The following is a 21541-nucleotide window of genomic DNA, read 5'->3' as shown; positions in this document are numbered from 1 at the left end:
CTGACATAACTTATGACACCCTTTACTTGATATGCCATCAATCATACACGCCGCTCTTATGGTGGTAATAAAACTTTACATTGGGTTTTTTTCTGACCATGAAGGGGGATATCCTCCCACCGGTGTTAGGCTGAACTTGCTACCTTGTCTGCCCTGGTGTCTGGAGGATTTGGGCTACGAGTGTCGTGCTCTCCCTGTTAGTCAACTCACCCTTCCATAAGGCATCCCCAGGTTGGTGGCCTTCAATCCTGTACATCTCCCTGCTGGTGTGCATCTTTGCCAACACTTGTTCCCCTTTTTCCAACACAGTGCCTATGAGGCCCATGTCTCCAGGCAGCACCCCCCTGAGGTCGGGGATATATTGCTGTCTTTTTTAGGCACAGCCCACCATTGCCATGGCTACCTATAGGTTAGCCAATAACACAAAGATGTCTTCATCTGAGAAGTGCACCCTGTGCCGTGCGTACAATTCCAGGCGCCTCAAGTTGATCAGGCTGTGTCTGATACTCTCAAAGCCCCTGCAAAGGCAACAATATCATTGTCATGTCCTTCGCAGTGCGGCCAATGCTTGCTCATGACAGTTATGGCCTCACATATGTTTTGTAGGCATTGGAGTGCCACCTGCCCACCTCCTTGATCCCAGCCTCTGGAATCCCATGTTGTGCAGCTGTTGTTGCCGCCCCTATCCAGAATGAGAGGGACCCAAAGGAGGAGGATGGTAGGCCTGCCCGCCACAGGGCTTCGCGCATGACTGCTGAGAATTGAAATTCGCTCAGCAGGTCCCGGTTCTTTTGCCAAAAAAGTGGACTCTCCCCTGCAGGTCACACTGCCTTGTAGGCATATGAGCAGCACACTGGGCAGTACTTGGGATCTTCAATGCAATGCAGTAGACCCAGGATCCCTTGTCTTGCTGGTCTGTTTTTGATTCCCGGAGTAGCAGTCCCACCTTTGACACGCCTGGCTTGACATCCATTGCTTTCAGGCAAGTTGTGCCCATCTCCCTTCTTGCTGAGGCCACACACTCGCTCACCATGGTAGCCTAAAAAAAAAAAGCTGTGGCAAATCAGAAAACCTCAAATGTGTCTACCGCCATCCCCTCGAGTGCATCCATTATCTGAGTCAGCTTTGTGAAATCTATGGGCCTTCTCGTGTTCAGACACTTTCCTTTCAGTCGTTTCCAGCCTTTCATCGCTGCCCTGATATAATGTGAAGAAGTGGGGCCCTTTTCTATGTCTTAGTCTTGAAAAGCGGGCCACTGTCACTAACAGAGCCTGTGCATAGGATTTTGATTTCTTCTGCAGGTATACCCATTCAATGAAGCATTCAACAGCCCAAACTGTGGTTCCTGTGTCCCACAGTGTCTGGAGCCCTCTCACCTGCATTATTGTGCCTGAATATTTTCTATATCGCCGTGCTTTGCTGGGTGTGAGTGCATAATCAATCAGAGTTGACAGGTCTGCTCCGCCAACTCCCACAAATTCTCTGGAAAAGGGGTAATCTGCTGCTTTGTTTCTGGTGCTAGTTTCCTGAAATTGATCACCTTCCAGTGACATATTCACCCCGGGAACGTGCCTTGCCTTTATGTTGAGGTTGGACTCCAATTGCAACTGTACAATGCATCTCATTAGCCTTAATATATTCAGGCACCTGGCTGTCACTTTGTTTATTGCGTGCGCTACCCCATGATTGTCTGAGCAGAGGGTGGATTTCATGTCTCAGCTTTCCCCTCCAAACCGTCACTGCCACCCCTATGGGGAAAAGCTCAAGGAAGGTGATGTTCTTTGTAATGCCCAACTCTTGTTATCTCTTGGACCCTTGCCCTGCACATCATGCCCTTCCTAATATCGCACCAAAGCCCTGGCTACCCACTGCTAAGAGAACTATTTTTCTAACGGTCACCAATCCTTCTCTCCATATGTGAGGTCCATTGAAATCTGTGAGAAATGAGTCCCACATGGCCTGGTCCCATTTTATCCCTGCCAGAGTCTATTGTGATGATGCTTCTCCCACAGACCCGTTGTCAGCCATGTCAGGCTTCTTGTGAAAATGTGGCCTGCTGGTATGAACCTTGCAGCAAAATGTAGCTTGCCAATCAGCCTTTGTAGTTCCTAGAGTGTGGCCTTCTCTTTGCTACACATAACCCTTATCTCTTCCTTCATCTCACAGACTGTGCCCTCCGATAATCTAGATGTATCCATCACAGAATCTAACTCAATCCCAAGGAACACCAGCTATGTTTCTGGGTCCACTGTTTTCTCTGCTAGCGGCATGCCCAGTTTTGTGGCTAGTTCCTGGAATGCTCTCAATGTGTCCGTCATTCTCCAGCCACTGCCTGCCACACGAACAGGAAATCATCAAGGTAGTGTAGCTTGCCTCCCTCCAGGTGTTGTTTGTGCGGGCCCATTCTAAAAAAAATACTGAACTGCTTAAAATATGATCAAGACACTGAGCACCCCATCGGCATTGCTTTGTCAAAGTAACGTTTGACCTTCCCATTGGAAACCTGGTAGATGGAAGCTATCTGGGTGTATTGGGAGCAGCTGGAGCACAAATTCGATGTCCGCCTTTGCCATGCGGGACCCTTTGCCTGTTGCCCTTACAAGTCAATGGTGTCCTCTACTGTTGAGTACCCTACCAAGCATGCTTCTAGGCTGACCCCATCATTTACGGACGCTGCCTCCCGAATTGGTAATTGTTGGAGAAGTCTAAACGTCCCATCTTGTTTGGGGGAATTGCCCTCAAGAGTGTTATCACCAACCCTCTATTCATCCCAGGTTTCTCTCCTTTATCTTTTGATGGACTATCTCTGCGTGCTCTTGGGCGGACTTCAGATTCATCACTATGCCTGTAGTGATGGCACCTTTGAACGGAGATTTAAAACCTTCCTCAAAATCTTCTACCAGTAGGGCGGCATCCTTTCTGTTGTTGTACCCATTGGGTAACTTACATAGCTGGTGTGTATTAATGGGGACCTGGCTAGCTGAAAACCTTCCTCCCCCAGCCCCCCCAACCACCGTTTCCATCCCTGCTAATGCTTCCTTTTCTTTTCTTTCTTGTCGCTGTGGCCCTTACTGCACCTCCATCCTGAGACTGTGAGACCCCCCTGAATGTTAAGCATGCATGCCTGAATTTGCATGACGCACCCCATGTGCACTCTTCAGAATCACACTTCCAGTCGATTGCTGCATTCCCTTTGTCTGCAGGTGCTTTCCAGTTGTGGTATGATGGTTTGTAAAATTACCTCTGCTTATCCTGTCTCCCCATAAAGGGGGTGATCTAAAAGGGCTTCTCTCCTCTTTCTGCCCAACCGTTGACCTCTTTTGCTACCATCATCTTATGGACAAACCTGAAGATGCCCTCTTCATCCCACTCTATGTCAGGGTGTATCTGCATCTTTAATCTAAAACCCTTGTCATAGTCCAACCATGCCCCCCCCCCCCAAGTCATTGTATGCCTAATTAATTTTTTACTCTTATAGCCACAGGTCTGACACACAGTGTGGGAATTTCTCTACAATATTGCATGCCATTATCCTGAATACCAATACAGTTTTCAAAATGTCTTTCTTTCTGTTCCCTCCCTCCCTCTCCCTCTCGCTCCTATCCTTGCGCTGTACCTGAGCCTTTGAACAACAGTGGTGCAAATGATTTTCAACTGGCACTTCTTCTTTGTTTGCCCAGACTTCAGCTCAATGTTTGCCTCCTCAGAGTCTACCCTGCCAGATGATGACCTGCAGACTGTTGGATCCCTTGCTTGAGTCATCCACTAACTGGCATTGTAACTAGTCCTTTCCATGCTTTGCTGTTGATGCTTTTGCCAGATGCAGGCTCTCTTCTACTTTATTTTGGCTGCTCCCTTGCTTCTTCATGCGGGTGCAGTTGACCTGGTCGCATCGCCTTTCGGCTGTCCCCTGGTCTTAACTGTACTGTTACTTGTGCGCAATATAGGGAGGTGGGAAGCTTGACGTAGGGATTGGGTTCTGTCACGCTTGTGGAGCTGGCCCCAACCCCCTTACCACACTTGACATTATTTGTGCCTTAAAAGTGGTTGCTGAGGCTGCTGGTCTGCTCCCCTGACATTGTTCTCCCTTCTGCCTGGGCAATCCCATCTTGAGAGGAAGGGGTGCTAATGAGCTGGGTCACATCATCGCAAAGGCTAACTCCGACTGACTTTTGATTGAGTTCAGTCCCTTCCCTGTTGCAGCTTAGCCTAATAAATCAACAGTGTTCCATTTGTGGTGTTATGCTTTGTCGATGGTATTGCCTGTACTGCTTCCTTTTGGTGTCGTGCCAAATCAGGTCAAAAAATGGGGCAAAATAATTTTTAAAATTACAAATTTGTGGGCCGGGTCGCATTGCTGCCTTAAGCGTGAGGGATTAGCTGTCCCTGGCCTGCCTAGTCACTTGTGCGCCCGCAAGGTGGTCCCTATGTGGTCTCCTTTGCCACACAACTATACTAGGGGTAAAGCGATAAGCAGGGTCACATAGCTGCCTCAAGCGTAAAGGATAAAAAAGATTCAAGCTGTTGTATCAATAATTTTTTTAATTCTATTAAGGACACAGAGGCGGAAATAATGATTCTCTTTCCATGCTTTAATTTTTTAGCAGCCAATCAGAAAACAAAACAAAGACATCACTTCCTGCGACGCAGTACCACATGACTACCATAGAGCCTAGCCCTATATAAACCCCTTAGAGATATAATGCCTCCTCTTTCTTTGCGTGAGTCCAATAACAGTAAAAAGTCTCAAGAACAATCCCCCAAAGGAAGGAAAATCTGCAAACCACACAGGAACTTCAACGGGTCCACCGAAGATCCAACCAGCGAAGGGACCAACGGACCAGATCCGAGGCGGAGACCCAGATGACAGGACTGATGTCAGCTTAGAAGAATCAGGAGTCACTTGTCTCCACTGCCTAAGAATAAACAAATAAATCGAGCCATAAACACTGGAATATACCCTTTGTCATTCCATATCATTTCAAAAGGGGAGGGTAAGAAAAGGAACCCAACATGAAATCAAGACATATCAATAACATGTGTGATACAATATACAAAACACTTTTCCAAGGGAGGGATAAACCTCGCCTCCGTGTCCTTAGTAGAATTGAAAAATTCTTAACGCAACAGCTAGAAAAATTGTAATGCTATGTCAGGACGGGAGGCTCCTATTATGCTAGTTTAAAGCTGTTCTAGAACAATTGTTGCAACGTCTAAAATGGGCTTGTAGTAAACGGCCTTAAAGGTAGACTCAGGCGACCAGTCAGCCACTCTTAAAATGTTCTGTAGGTGAGATCCTAAAGAAAAAGCCTTAGAAGCCATGGTGCCTCTTGCAGGGTGAGCCCCAAACCAAGTGGTATCAATGCCCGCCTCACTCAAAAGCCACCTCATCCATCTAGCCATGGTGGCTGAAGATACTGGGCAACAAGGCTTTAGTAAAGAAATTAATAACTGACCGCTCATGTCAGAACAGAATTTGGTTGTACTTACCTCATAATCTTTTAAACATTGTACAACACACGACTGAGAATTATCCAGGAAACTAGGATAAAACACGGACCTAGTATTACATTTGGTATGGCGAGAAATAGTAAAGGATACCCCCTCAGGGGAAAAAACTCTACCCGACAGGTCTTATGCCGTTACATCAGAAACTAGTTTACACAATACCAAACACAACATAGTAAGTATAGCAGAGAGCTCCTTCCTAGAAAGGTACTTATTTGCCGGCCAGGATTCTAAAAAAGGTAAGACAATAACATCCCGAAGGGCAGAATAGCGCAGTTGAGGAGGGTTAGAAAAACAAATTCCTCGAAAAAGTTTACACACAATCGGAAGTTCGCTAATAGGTTTACCCTCTATGGGACCATGACCTGCTGAGCTGGCCGACCTGTAATTATTAACAGATCTGTAGGCTGTACCTGAAGCAGCCAAATGAGATAAGAAATTTAGGATCATAGAACAATCAGCTGTGTATGGATCAACACATCGTTCACTGCACCAAGTACGCCAGCGTTTCCAAGTGGATGCATAATGCATTTGAGTGCTAGGGTGCCGGTATCTTGCAATGAAATCTTGAGACTCGCGCAAAAGTCATGGGAGATACCATTGTTCCCTGAAATTCTCCACGCCGCCAGAGTCAGGGACTGCGATTACACTAGAGGATGGGGAAGGCCCATCAGATCTAGTAATAGGTTCCAACGATGTGGAAGTATAACTGGAGGAGAGCAAGTCATCTCTAGAACTACAGGAAACCAGGAAACCTCCTGAGGGGGTTCACAAGCAGCAGCTCTGCTGTCTGACGGAGCACTTGAGTCAGAACTCTGGGTATCATCATGAATGGAGGAAAGGCATATCCCAGGAACTGAGACCAGTCCTGCAGAAATGTATTGGTTGCCTGAGCTTCTGGATCTGGGTGCCAACTGAAAAACCGATCCAACTATCAGTTGAGGCAAGACGCAAAGAGGTCTATTGCGAAAAGGCCCCACAGGCATTGGAGAGAGTGAAATATTCTTGGATGAAGTCTCCAATCACTGAAGTCTCGAACGTGATGAGACTGCCAATCAGCTACTGTATTGCTCTGACCCTGGAGATACTCTGCCACTACTGAAATCCGATGTTGAAGGCAAAAGTGCCAAAATTCCTTGGCAATCTCCACCAAAAGGAGAGATCTCATCCCCCCCAGCCTGTTGACATAATGGACTGCCAAAATAATGTCCATTCGGAGTAGGATGCAACAATTTGACTTCTCCGGGAAGAGGCTGCGAATCGCAAAAGAACCCACCAAGAGTTCCAAGCAATTGATATGAAGATCTAGCTCCGCCCTTGATCAACGACCCCCTGTAACTATCGAGCAGCAGCGGGCTCCTCAGCCCCAGCGGCTTGCATCGGATTCTATCACGTTCTCCAGAGATGAGACAAAGATCCCTCTGCCATTCCAAGCATCCATGTGATTGAGCCACCATTGGATTTCGGTTCTGGCCTCGAATGAGAGGGGTACGAGGGCAGAATAGCTGAGGCTCTTTTGGAAATGGTAGATCTTCAGACGCTGAAGGGCCTGATAATGGAGGGGTCCCAGAAATACAGCCTGAATGGACGAGGAAAGGAGGCCCACCATTCGTGCTAGGTATCTCAAAGATACCATCTGTTTGGACAACATTGTCCTCAACTCCTTCTTTATGCTACGGACTTTGGAAGGAGGGAGGATCAACTGACCTAGGACAGAGGCCATGTGAAAGCCCAGAAACTCCAGCATCTGGGAAGGTACCAGGATGGACTTCTGAATGTTGATGATGAAACTCAAGTCCTGAAGGAGAGATATCGCTCACTCCAGATGGGTCAGTATAAGAAGAGGGCACTGAGGCATGATGATAAATATGATCAGATATACCTCTTTGGCCCGAAGGTGTTCTGCAATGGGGCACATCACCTTCGTGAAGCCCCAAGGCACTTAAGACAGGCCGAACCTTGTATACGTAACAACGGCCCTGCCACAGGAACTGAAGAAATCTCAGATGAGGAGGAAAAATAGGAATGGTCAGGTAAGCATTCTTTAAGTCTATGCGGACCATCCAATCTTTTTCTCTTAAGATGTCCCTTAGCAAGTGTATGCCCTCCATCTTGAAATGGCAATAAAGGATCCACCCATTAAAATCTTTTAGATTTAGGACCAGGCGGGACCGCCGGCCTTCTTTTCTACTAGAAAAATTGAACTGAGAAAAATGTGAGGGTGAGGATAGGAAGCCACTATCGCCCCTTTGGCTAGAAGAGCTGTGACTTTCAAAGAGATTAACTCCTGATCTTGTAGGGGGAAAAAACATTTCCGGAGGAGAATCTTAAAATTCCAGTTTGAAACCCTGGATAGACTCCAGGACCCAGGGGTGCCAGTTGTGAACAAATAAAGCTGTCCTGCCCCCCCAGAATCACTTCTGAAATCGAAATAAGTCTCACCTGTAGGGCTAGGCTCCTGATAGGTGGTGTAGGATCCCTTAGATTGTCCTCTCTGGAATCGGTTGTGACCTCCATGGGACCTGGTGGGGTAGAAGGTGGAGAAGGAATCCTGATATCTCCCTCTGGGATGTTGGTAGGAACCTCGTGGGGGGCCTGGATAATAATTGCGGCTGAAGGCTCACCCTCTGTAGCGTCCGGCCCTGGAAAAAGGCAGGCGAAGAATCTTTTTTTATGGAGCACTGAGCTTTGTCTAGGTTGACTTAAGTGGAGGCGAAATTAGAAAGTTCCTTGAGAAAAGGAGATCCAAAAAGCAGTCCCTAACCCAGTGGGCCCGATTCAGACGAGGCCAAATCTGTCAGACTGGGATCCATCTCACAAGAGATGGCGCAGTTTGCGTTTCCCAGAAAGCACAAGGCTCTCTGGGCCCAACCAACCAAAACTTCCAGGTTAACAGGGGTATCTGATGCCTCAGTCTGAAAACCCAGCTCCAGGATCTTAGTAAGAGGGCCTCAGACATCCAAGAGTTTGTCCTGACAACCTTGCCAGGCATGATCAATGCCATTTTTAGGGTCTTTGGAGAATTTCTTGAGATAGATCCCACCCTAGTAACCTATCTCCGGAGTTTCAGTAATCTTTGAGGGGAAATCAGGGGACATTCAGATCTCAGCCAAAACCAGACATCCTTGTCGAAACAATTGCGAAAATGTGCCTGAATGTATTCGGCCACCTCTGAAGGTGGAATCCAAGAGGAAGATCTATGGTGGACGATATCTTCCGGTTTGAATGTGAGTACTTTCAGAGGCTGAGAAGCCGCTTGAGCGTGCTGTGATTTGGCCTTTCGTTTACGAGGAGGAGAATCAGTGTCCTTATCTGGATTGTTGGAGGAAGAAGAGGAATCTGAATCCTCCTTACTCTCATCTCCTAGATGAAGTGACCGTGAGGATCAGTAACCGTGCTCCTTAGTCAAGGATTGTACAAGTTGTTCAAAATCAGCTTGGTGAGGGTTCGCATCTGAGCTTGAGCCGGTGGGATCTTGCGAAAATGGCAGCTCTTCCTGGCTGCTAGAAACGTTGACAGTGTGCCGAACACCAGCATCAAGGGCATAGACAAGGTCTTGCTCAAACGACCCCACAGAGTCATCATAAAAGGTACCTTCCCCAGATTCTCCTTCATAACCAGCCATGCTGTACAGTATCATGTCACAAAAGTGAGAATTTAAAAGGGCAGAGGAATCTGCCAATAGTAACTTCAAATGAAGTGGGGAGGAGATGCTGACAAACTTCAAAGCAGGCTAATATGCTCAGGGGTGGCCCAAAGCCAGTAGTAAAGTGTGGAGGGAGGCCTGCTTAAAAATGGAAAAAATTCCACCAACAAAGTGGCATTCCAGCAAGGCAGAGCCTAATAACAATTATTACAGCCCAATAGCAACAGCCGATCTGGTGCAGGTCGGAGAGCTGGTGAAATCCTGCATGAGAAGAACACACGCATCTCATGTTCAAAGCCCCAGGGAAATATGCTGACCAGAGTCAGAATGAATTGCGCATGCGCGCGAAGCAGGAACACCAAAAATAGAAAGAGGACAGCGTGTTATGCTTGATGCTCTCCTCGTTCCCGCTCTACAGATATTTAACCGAAATCATCTCGTCCAAGGCACAGGGGAACTTGGGGGGCATGTTTTCGGGAAGGCCTTTTCTGCCCAGGGGGGGCAGAAACCTCTAGGCACCAGTTATATTTGTTTTTTTTTTAGGTGGGGAGCAACCCCTTAGGCAAGGGTCGCTCCCCTTGGAGGAAAATTATATTTAGGCCATTTCTGCCACCCTTGGGGGCAGATTGGCCTATTTTGATGAGGCCAATCTGCCCCCAAGGGGGCAGAAACCACTAGACACCAGGGAGTTTTTTCTTTGCGTGAATTTCACGCAAGGGGAGCGTCCCCTTAGGCAAGGGTTGCTCCCTGGGGGGGGGCAATTTATTTTAGGCCATTTCTGCCCCCAGGGGGGGCAGAAACCTCTAGGCGCCAGGGCAAATTTTATTTTTGTGTTTTTTGTGTGTTTTTTTTCTTTTTTTAGAGATGGGGAGCGACCCATCAGGCAAGGGTCGCTCCCCTGGGGGGCAAATTGTATTTAGACCATTTCTGCCCCCCTGGGGGCAGATTGGCCGATTTTAGGTCGGGGCAGAAACCACTAGGCACCTGGGATTTGTTTTTTGGCGCCAATGTCACACAGGGGGAGCGACCCCGTAGGCAAGGGTCGCTCCCGGGGGAGGGGTTGGGGGGGCAAATTTATTTTAGGCCATTTCTGACCCCCCAGGGGGCAGAAACCTCTAGGCACCAGGGGAAATTTTTGTTTGTGTTTTTTTTTTTTTTTTTTTTTTAGAGATGGGGAGCGACCCATCAGGCAAGGGTCGCTCCCCAGGGGGGCAAATTGTATTTAGGCCATTTCTGGCAGATCGGCCGATTTTAGGTCAATCCTAAAGCGGAAACCACTAGGCACCGGGGATTTGTTTTTTGGCGCCAATGTCACACAGGGGGAGCGACCCCGTAGACAAGGGTCGTTCCCGGGTAGGGGGGGTCAAATTTATTTTAGGGCATTGCTGCCCCCCCCCCCCACCCCCCCGGGGGCCGGCTGAGCTAGAGGCCAAACTCCACAGGTAGGCACTTTGCAAAAAACACCTCTGTTTTCTGTGAAAAAATATGTTGTGTCCACATTGTGTTTTGGGCCATTTCCTTTCGTGGGCGCTAGGCCTACCCACAGAAGTGAGGTACCATTTTTATCGAGAGACTTAGGGGAACGCTGGGTGGGAGGAAATTTGTGGCTCCTCTCAGATTCCAGAACTTTCTGCCACAGAAATGTGAGGAACATGTGTTTTTTTAGCCAAATTTTGAGGTTTGCAAAGGATTCTGGGTAACAGAACCTGGTCCGAGCCCCGCAAGTCACCCCTCCTTGGATTCCCCTAGGTCTCTAGTTTTCAGAAATGCACAGGTTTGGTAGGTTTCCCTAGGTGCCGGCTGAGCTAGAGGCCAAAATCTACAGGTAGGCACTTCGCAAAAAACACCTCTGTTTTCTTTCAAAAATTTGGATGTGTCCACGTTGCGCTTTGGGGCGTTTCCTGTCGCGGGCGCTAGGCCTACCCACACAAGTGAGGTATCATTTTTATCGGGAGACTTGGGGGAACGCTGGGTGGAAGGAAATTTGTGGCTCCTCTCAGATTCCAGAACTTTCTGCCACAGAAATGTGAGGAACATGTGTTTTTTTAGCCAAATTTTGAGGTTTGCAAAGGATTCTGGGTAACAGAACCTGGTCCGAGCCCCGCAAGTCACCCCATCTTGGATTCCCCTAGGTCTCTAGTTTTCAGAAATGCACAGGTTTGGTAGGTTTTCCTAGGTGCCGGCTGAGCTGGAGGCCAAAATCTACAGGTAGGCACTTTGCAAAAAACACCTCCTGTTTTCTTTCAAAAATGTGGATGTGTCCACGTTGCGCTTTGGGGCGTTTCCTGTCGCGGGCGCTAGGCCTACCCACACAAGTGAGGTATCATTTTTATCGGGAGACTTGGGGGAACGCTGGGTGGAAGGAAATTTGTGGCTCCTCTCAGATTCCAGAACTTTCTGCCACAGAAATGTGAGGAACATGTGTTTTTGTAGCCAAATTTTGAGGTTTGCAAAGGATTCTGGGTAACAGAACCTGGTCCGAGCCCCGCAAGTCACCCCTCCTTGGATTCCCCTAGGTCTCTAGTTTTCAGAAATGCACAGGTTTGGTAGGTTTCCCTAGGTGCCGGCTGAGCTAGAGGCCAAAATCTACAGGTAGGCACTTCGCAAAAAACACCTCTGTTTTCTTTCAAAAATTTGGATGTGTCCACGTTGCGCTTTGGGGCGTTTCCTGTCGCGGGCGCTAGGCCTACCCACACAAGTGAGGTATCATTTTTATCGGGAGACTTGGGGGAACGCTGGGTGGAAGGAAATTTGTGGCTCCTCTCAGATTCCAGAACTTTCTGCCACAGAAATGTGAGGAACATGTGTTTTTTTAGCCAAATTTTGAGGTTTGCAAAGGATTCTGGGTAACAGAATCTGGTCCGAGCCCCGCAAGTCACCCCATCTTGGATTCCCCTAGGTCTCTAGTTTTCAGAAATGCACAGGTTTGGTAGGTTTCCCTAGGTGCCGGCTGAGCTGGAGGCCAAAATCTACAGGTAGGCACTTTGCAAAAAACACCTCCTGTTTTCTTTCAAAAATTTGGATGTATCCACGTTGCGCTTTGGGGCGTTTCCTGTCGCGGGCGCTAGGCCTACCCACACAAGTGAGGTATCATTTTTATCGGGAGACTTGGGGGAACGCTCGGTGGAAGGAAATTTGTGGCTCCTCTCAGATTCCAGAACTTTCTGCCACAGAAATGTGAGGAACATGTGTTTTTTTAGCCAGATTTTGAGGTTTGCAAAGGATTCTGGGTAACAGAACCTGGTCCGAGCCCCGCAAGTCACCCCTCCTTGGATTCCCCTAGGTCTCTAGTTTTCAGAAATGCACAGGTTTGGTAGGTTTCCCTAGGTGCCGGCTGAGCTAGAGGCCAAAATCTACAGGTAGGCACTTCGCAAAAACTACCTCTGTTTTCTTTCAAAAATTTGGATGTGTCCACGTTGCGCTTTGGGGTGTTTCCTGTCGCGGGCGCTAGGCCTACCCACACAAGTGAGGTATCATTTTTATCGGGAGACTTGGGGGAACGCTGGGTGGAAGGAAATTTGTGGCTCCTCTCAGATTCCAGAACTTTCTGCCACAGAAATGTGGGGAACATGTGTTTTTTTAGCCAAATTTTGAGGTTTGCAAAGGATTCTGGGTAACAGAACCTGGTCCGAGCCCCGCAAGTCACCCCTCCTTGGATTCCCCTAGGTCTCTAGTTTTCAGAAATGCACAGGTTTGGTAGGTTTCCCTAGGTGCCGGCTGAGCTAGAGGCCAAAATCTACAGGTAGGCACTTCGCAAAAAACACCTCCTGTTTTCTTTTAAAAATTTGGATGTGTCCACGTTGCGCTTTGGGGCGTTTCCTGTCGCGGGCGCTAGGCCTACCCACACAAGTGAGGTATCATTTTTATCGGGAGACTTGGGGGAACATAGATTAGCAAAACAAGTGTTATTGCCCCTTGTCTTTCTCTAAATTTTTTCCTTCCAAATATAGGAGAGTGTGTAAAAAAGACATCTATTTGAGAAATGCCCTGTAATTCACATGCTAGTATGGTCACCCCGGAATTCAGAGATGTGCAAATAACCACTGCTCCTCAACACCTTATCTTGTGCCCTTTTTGGAAATACAAAGGTTTTCTTAATAGCAATTTTTTACTCTTTATATTTCAGCAAATGAATTGCTGTATACCCGGTATAGAATGAAAACGCACTGCAGGGTGGAGCTCATTTATTGGCTCTGGGTTCCTCGGGTTCTTGATGAACCTACAAGCCCTATATATCCCCGCAACCAGAGGAGTCCAGCAGACGTAACGGTATATTGCTTTCGATAATCTGACATTGCAGGGAAAAGTTACAGAGTAAAACGTAGAGAAAAATTGATGTTTTTTTCACCTCAATTTCAATATTTTTCTTTTTCAGTTGTTATTTTCTGTAGGAAACCCTTGTAGGATCTACACAAATGACCCCTTGCTGAATTCAGAATTTTGTCTACTTTTCAGAAATGTTTAGGGGTCTGGGATCCAGCATTGGTTTCATGCCTATTTCTGTCACTGACTGAAAGGAGGCTGAAAGCACAAAAAATTGCAAAAATGGGGTATGTCTCAGTAAAATGCCAAAATTGTGTTGAAAAATTGGGTTTTCTGATTCAAGTCTGCCTGTTCCTGAAAGCTGGGAAGCTGCTGAGTTTAGCACCGCAAACCCTTTGTTGATGCCATTTTCAGGGGAAAAAACACAAGCCTTCTTCTGCAGCCACTTTTTCCAATTTTTTTGAAAAAAACTAAATTTTCACTGTATTTTGGCCAATTTCTTGGCCTCCTTCAGGGGAACCCACAAAGTCTGGGTACCTCTAGAATCCCTAGGATGTTGGAAAAAAAGGACGCAAATTTGGGTTGCTTAGCTTATGTGGACAAAAAGTTATGAGGGCCTAAGCGCGAACTGCCCCAAATAGGCAAAAAAAGGCCTGGCACAGGAGGGGGAAAAGGCCTGGCAGCGAAGGGGTTAAAGGCGAGGGTTAAGGAAACCCTTGCCGGGAGGAAAAACGCTCCCACAACGTAAAGAATGTGCAATGTGAACGTGTGATAACGATCAGAAGCGTCCGATCGTAAAAACACACAATCATGCAAATCAGGAAACGTAGCAGGAGCTCGGTGCGGGTGGGCACTATAAGAATACAAAAGCACTTGATCGCAAATCGCGTCCCGCGGTAATACACATTCACATATATAATACGACACTTAACTGGCTGTGAAGCCGCAAAGAAAGAGGAGGCGTTATATCCCTAAGGAGTTTATACAGGGCTAGGCTCTATGCTAGTCATGTAGCACTGTGTCACAGGAAGTGATGTCTTTGTTTTGTTTTCTGATTGGGTGCTGAAAACTTAAAGCATGGAAAGAGAAGCATAATCGGAGCCTTCGGTCCTGACATAGAGTCAGCTGTCCCCGCCTCTCCCCTGTGTTTGAGAGCCCCCCAGCGGTGTCCTTTGCCGCTCCTTTCCCAACAACAATATTAGGGGTTTGGTTGGCGAGCCGGGTCACATCGCTGCCTCGAGCATGAGGAATACACCTATGTGCTTATGAGCCCCCTGGTAACCTCCTCGTGGTCTGTTTGGGCCCTTGGCTGCTTCCACAGGTGCTGCTGCTTCGGTATTGCTGGCGCCAGTTCCCACGTGGCCCTCCTTGATTAAACCCCACGGTACCTCTTCACCGTTCTATGTTGTTGCGGCGGATGCTGCATGGCCTCTGCTCCTTTACGGCTTCCTTCGGTCTGCTTACACGGACGTCTATATCTGCTCCAGCTGGTCACAGGGGAGAAGCCTGCTGAGGAATTAATATGCATGCTGTTATCTATAGATCCTTCGGTGACAGCAAACTGTTGCTTTATGAATCAGCAGCTGAGTCAATGAAGAAACTCCATGACCTACAGCATGCTGTGGGACATTTGCCTGTGCAATTCATTCCATTTATTAAGATACATTTTTATATTGTTTATCTGTGTCTATGACTTTTTTTGTTTATTCGAAAATCAGGAAGGTCCGCTCAGCATTGATGTTTGCTAAGCGCATGGACTTTGGCATATTTTAAAGCATTGCGAGGTCTGTGCTTGTGCTAGGCATGTGTGACAATTGCACAAAGCACGTTAATGTTGTCTTATATGCATTGTGAACTTCTTTGGTTCATTTTGCATCTTAGACACGAAACAACAAGAAAAGCTCAATGTTTCCATTAAATTTGGTTTGTTGTTTTGGCACCATAATTCCCAAGCTTCATTTTGACGTAGCAGCGGTAGGAATTACTGTGGATCTTGTTGATCCTGGACCTGCTTTATTAATGCGTTTTACATCTATGCCGTGGCTCATCATGGGTTTCGCACTTGCTGGTGGACTTGTACTGTCTGAAGCTAATACTAAGAAACAGAGCAGTTGTTGCTGCTTCATGTTTCCGAGCTGTACTGTATACAGCTTGTATACTAACTCAAAGATTTTCTGATTTAATGCGTGCTCTTCACTTTTAGCAAAACTGGCACATGCACCCCTACTGGGCCTGTATGTGGGCACTGATTATGTTTATGATATGGCCCATGATCTTTCTTTAAGAGGCGATAAAGCTCCTACAGGTATACTTTTCAGTCCATCACGATGTAAAAGTAGGAACACGAGTTTTAGGTGCAGTGCTTTAAGGGGGGGGGAGCATTTATTCTGGCGGCATCTGTATGCACAGTGAACTTTATTACTGCAATCTGGCTACCACATCTTTCAGAAAGCAAAGGTCCAACCCGCTCTTGGTAAGGAAGTTTGACATTGTGGTGGTGGCATTTACCGTTGACTAAAATCCTGCTCAGAGTGAATTGCGAATCTGCAGACCAATACGACAGTGAGCAAAATTCATCTAAGGTGAGACATGCTACCAAGTGGAGTGAGAATAGTTCCTGGGGGTCCAGGGAACTTATAGATGGTCACAAGGGCAAGTTATGTTGCTTACCATACCCACAAATGGTCAAAGAGAGCATACATCATGGGTAACTGCTTAGAGATAGGAACTGAAATGTTATTACTTTGACATCAGAGGGCACCAAAACAGTATAAGTACAGCAAAATTCAGTGTGTTCAGGTTTCTTCTGAAAGGCAAATATTCGCTTTTGGACTGTCTTTTTTTGTTGTAATTGATTTGAATGGAAAATCAGAGTGTCAATTCACCAAAATGACAGGGGTACCAGAAGTGACATCACACGTCATTTAACATTTACTTTTGGAGGGTGGGGGGGTGTGCGTGTGAGGGGGGAGAACACACACACACACACCAACCGCCACAGTGTCATATTCCTGCTAAGTGTACTCCACTTTTATTACACTAATAGTGAATAATGTTATTCACTATTTGTGTAATAAAAAAATTGACAGAAAACAAGGAGAGTGGAGCCTCAACCGAATTTCATAAGGAGGAGCAGCCCCTGTGTTCCAGGCACTGAATTTTGCCACCTCTGTGGCCAGGGGTCGCAAAGGCAGTGCCATGGGTCGCAAGGGGGCAGGCCAGTGGTCGCACCTGCGACGCCTGGCGACCCCTAAATGACGTCCATGGGCATATCCTGCACAATGTGAGCACTATTGTTTTTTTAGCAGAAGCACCCAACTTCTTCCCTATCATATCTGTAGTGGGGAGGATTAGTCTGTGGGCAGAGCCAAGCCCCTCTCTCAGTAGCGACCCTTAAAGCTCTTGTTCTGTTGACCAAATAAAATATGGTGGTAAATGAGCTGTGAAGCCAGACCTAAAAGGAAGCAGATCGAGTTTTTCCAATGCTTATATTAACTTTCGAGGCACGCAGTTGCTTTATGGAGGAATTCTTGCTGCCGCTTTTGTGTGTCCCCTCTTGTCAGGTGAGGCTTTTACCTTTAGTCATTGTAACACATTAACTCACCTCTATTATGCCAAAGCACGTGGTCAAACAGGAAGGGAATGAAGAAACTGGATCTCAGTATCTTCGGATAAGCAAAGCTTGAGGCTCCCCGCCCCACCCCAGACACAAGCTTGATAATGGTCTTGAAATTACCTGAAAAGTCAAGTTCAGGTGAAGAGTCCAAAATAGCACAAAGTCCTCATCGGCTGTATTCAGCAAGCGCCATCTCACGAAGAACAAGTGAGGCAAGTAAGCAGAGCATCATGGGTTTGGTATCCTTAGATTGGGCAGTGCACCACTGGGCCAATAGACTGTATCACCAAAACCATGCCATATTCACAGCTCAGTGGTATCGTTATCCCTGTGGATGGGTCACAGGTTGTTCAATGGTTCTGCAGAGCCGTAAAATACAAGTTCATTGTGGCAGACACAACTTAGCGCTGTGCCTATTCGGGTGAGAGAGATGCTCGCTTTAGTGCATCAACAATGCGACGCAGCCAGGCCTCGCAATACTACCTTCTCATTCTGGTAGGTAACACAGTGTGCAGTTTTCCAGCTGAAATATAATGTATTACATTCTTACAAAAGTTTTGGCTTTTTCCCCGCTTCAGCCAGTAGTGCTCCCAAGGTAAACAAGCATTTGCAATGCAACGGGTCTCGCATTTGCTCATGTTAGAGTTGATCGCGTTGTAAACTCCTAACCCAACTTTTCATCTATCGGCAAAAGTGTTTTTATGTACAACCCGAAAAAGTGAAATTAACTGTGTAAAGCGCTCGACTTCTGCCAAGTGAAATCGCGCTAGGAAAATAGAGAAAAAGTAGTCCACGATCCGACAGAAAACAGCGAGCCTCGCATGTTTTCTGTACTTGGTCGCTGCGCTCGAGGAGGGCTAACCACCGGAAAAGGCATGACGTGTACATGCCTTACACTAATGAAACCAAGCAGATTTTACTAGGCAAGCCCACGAACCAATGAAACACACTGACGTGACGTCGACAGGGCTCCAAGCCCTTTTCTAAGAACTAAAGCGTCTCGCTGCGATACGCATGCGCGAGCGCATGCAACGCAGGCTCGACCCTAAAAATCTGATCATATGAGTAATTTGGTGTGCAAGTGTCATTTCAAAGCATTTGAACGTTCATTGCTTTACTCGCAAATAAACATTTTTTTATTGAAAACGGTATAAGGTACAGAGCACAAGGTAAACATACGGCAATAATACTTCATCGTGAATGCATTCGGATATCAGCAGAGCTACGCAATTCCATTTGCCAGCACAGTATATCTGATAACATTATATCAGCGCTATGTCACAGTGCTGCGTGTTCGTCAACAGGCACGATAGACATACAAGACGATGTGCTTCATGTCGCGTGTATTTATGTCTCGTTTATACATCCAAACACATATTAGACCACAATGCTGCAGTGTGTCTGGTGATGAGGGGTTCCAGGTAAAGCGTCATTAGGCTGGCGCTTCCACCTGCAGGGTCAGGGAAGAAGTAGAGTCCCCATATATCTTTGGATCGAAATCTAATTGCCATCAGGACAAATAGCTTCTGGCAATATGCTACATCTCTCAGCCAACATTTAACTTGAGGAGGGCGCTTTGCTACTAAGAGCGTTGGAGCCGTGGGTCCTCTCACACCTCTGGGGACATCTTTAACACACCTTGTAGTGCAATGAGTGGGGGTCCTTGAATGCATATGACAACAATCTTGTTCATTACATAATATATCATTGACCAGTAAATTGCCACGCTTGGGCACGGCAATGGCAGATGCCGAAAATCAGTGCGGTCCACGCGGCATCTCGCACATCGCGAGTGATTCATTAGTTCCATCCTGTGTAACAGGATGGGGGCAGGGCTTTAAATCATCTTGTGACAAAACTAAGGGACATACCTATGACCCGGTTTGTGTCGGATGTGCACCACGCAACATGGTACGTGTGCGACACAAACCTTAAGTGAGATTTATGAAGCCACGCAAGGCCACCTTGCTCTTCCCCAGGGAGGCATTTCCATGAGTGTTGTGTGGGTGTTACCACACAACATCCATGGATTTTGACACATTTCCAGATTTACCAGAAGTGGTAGACCTGGGGATGCGCCAAAAACCTATGCCTACTCAGGTGAGGTGTAACGAGGAAAAATATATTTATTTCTACTTGTTTTTTCTTCTATGTGTACTGCATTCTGCAGCACACATAGAAAGAGGAAACAGCCTCTCAAGATTGTTTTTGTGCAGGAAGGTGCACCTTCCTGCACAAAAACAATCCTGCATGCAACACAAGCACCCTTGCAACATGGTGCAAGGGTGCCCACGCTGGCACTATGGTGCAAAAAGAGAGCCAGCACAGGGGAAAGGACAGGAATGTGCAATATTGCCTTAAATATGGTGCATTCCTGTCCTTTCCCTGTCATGCATTGCAGCAACGTGACTTGCTGCAGTGTACCACAGTTTATTAAGTATGCCCCTTACTGTGTATTAACTGCAGTCGGTAATTTGGTGACACTGTGCCTATCTGGGCTCAGTGATAATGCCACTGTTTATCCAGTGGTGCAGTCTCAAGGTCTGCCACCCACGCAGCTCTGGTCCTTGAAGTACACACGGGCGGGCGCCCTGTCTTGCATAGCGGAGTATAAGTGGGTGATCAATTTCCTAGGTGTAAAGAAATGGCTCCCTGTTGCAGTTACCCCCCACTTTTTGCCTGATACTGATGCTGACTTGACTGAGAAGTGTGCTGGGACCCTGCTAACCAGGCCCCAGCACCAGTGTTCTTTCACCTAAAATGTACCATTGTTTCCACAATTGCCACACCCTGGCATCCAGATAAGTCCCTTGTAACTGGTACCTCTGGTACCAAGGGCCCTGATGCCAAGGAAGGTCTCTAAGGGCTGCAGCATGTCTTATGCCACCCTGGAGACCTCTCACTCAGCACAGACACACTGCTTGCCAGCTTGTGTGTGCTAGTGAGAACAAAACGAGTAAGTCGACATGGCACTCCCCTCAGGGTGCCATGCCAGCCTCTCACTGCCTATGCAAGTATAGGTCAGTCACCCCTCTAGCAGGCCTTACAGCCCTAAGGCAGGGTGCACTATACCATAGGTGAGGGTACCAGTGCATGAGCATGGTACCCCTACAGTGTCTAAACAAAACCTTAGACATTGTAAGTGCAGGGTAGCCATAAGAGTATATGGTCTGGGAGTTTGTCAAACACGAACTCCACAGCACCATAATGGCTACACTGAAAACTGGGAAGTTTGGTATCAAACTTCTCAGCACAATAAATGCACACTGATGCCAGTGTACATTTTATTGCAAAATACACCCCAGAGGGCACCTTAGAGGTGCCCCCTGAAACTTAACCGACTGTCTGTGTAGGCTGACTAGTTCCAGCAGCCTGCCACACTAGAGACATGTTGCTGGCCCCATGGGGAGAGTGCCTTTGTCACTCTGAGGCCAGTAACAAAGCCTGCACTGGGTGGAGATGCTAACACCTCCCCCAGGCAGGAGCTGTAACACCTGGCGGTGAGCCTCAAAGGCTCACCCCTTTGTCACAGCCCAGCAGGGCACTCCAGCTTAGTGGAGTTGCCCGCCCCCTCCGGCCACGGCCCCCACTTTTGGCGGCAAGGTTGGAGGGAACAAAGAAAGCAACAAGGAGGAGTCACTGGCCAGTCAGGACAGCCCCTAAGGTGTCCTGAGCTGAGGTGACTCTAACTTTTAGAAATCCTCCATCTTGCAGATGGAGGATTCCCCCAATAGGGTTAGGATTGTGACCCCCTCCCCTTGGGAGGAGGCACAAAGAGGGTGTACCCACCCTCAGGGCTAGTAGCCATTGGCTACTAACCCCCCAGACCTAAAACACGCCCTTAAATTTAGTATTTAAGGGCTACCCTGAACCCTAGAAAATTAGATTCCTGCAACAACAAGAAGAAGGACTGCCTAGCTGAAAACCCCTGCAGAGGAAGACCAGAAGACAACAACTGCCTTGGCTCCAGAAACTCACCGGCCTGTCTCCTGCCTTCCAAAGAACTCTGCTCCAGCGACGCCTTCCAAAGGGACCAGCGACCTCTGAATCCTCTGAGGACTGCCCTGCTTCGAAAAAGACAAGAAACTCCCGAGGACAGCGGACCTGCTCCAAAAAGACTGCAACTTTGTTTCAAGAAGCAGCTTTAAAGAACCCTGCAACTCCCCGCAAGAAGCGTGAGACTTGCAACACTGCACCCGGCGACCCCGACTCGGCTGGTGGAGAACCAACACCTCAGGGAGGACCCCCGGACTACTCTACGACTGTGAGTACCAAAACCTGTCCCCCCTGAGCCCCCACAGCGCCGCCTGCAGAGGGAATCCCGAGGCTTCCCCTGACCGCGACTCTCTGAAACCTAAGTCCCGACGCCTGGAAAAGACCCTGCACCCGCAGCCCCCAGGGCCTGAAGGACCGGACTTTCACTGCAGAAGTGACCCCCAGGAGTCCCTCTACCTTGCCCAAGTGGAGGTTTCCCCGAGAAAGCCCCCCCTTGCCTGCCTGCAGCGCTG

The 21541-nt window shown here is 47.7% G+C and overlaps 1 long non-coding RNA gene across 1 annotated transcript in view; it reads right to left on the bottom strand.

Moving 5' to 3' along the window:
* Nucleotides 1-4571: 4571 nt before the first annotated feature.
* The window catches only part of LOC138297380 (uncharacterized), a 51229-nt gene continuing 34259 nt past the window's right edge, over nt 4572-21541 (bottom strand). Inside the window, exon 2 of the long non-coding RNA XR_011204068.1 lies at nt 4572-4916. This is a non-coding gene — a long non-coding RNA (uncharacterized lncRNA). The remainder of the gene's footprint in view (nt 4917-21541) is intronic.

Source organism: Pleurodeles waltl, chromosome 5 (genome assembly GCF_031143425.1).
Source record: "Pleurodeles waltl isolate 20211129_DDA chromosome 5, aPleWal1.hap1.20221129, whole genome shotgun sequence".
NCBI classification, from domain to species: Eukaryota; Metazoa; Chordata; class Amphibia; order Caudata; family Salamandridae; genus Pleurodeles; species Pleurodeles waltl.
Note: the sequence above shows the minus strand (reverse complement) of the source record. Positions and strands in the feature narration are given on the sequence as shown.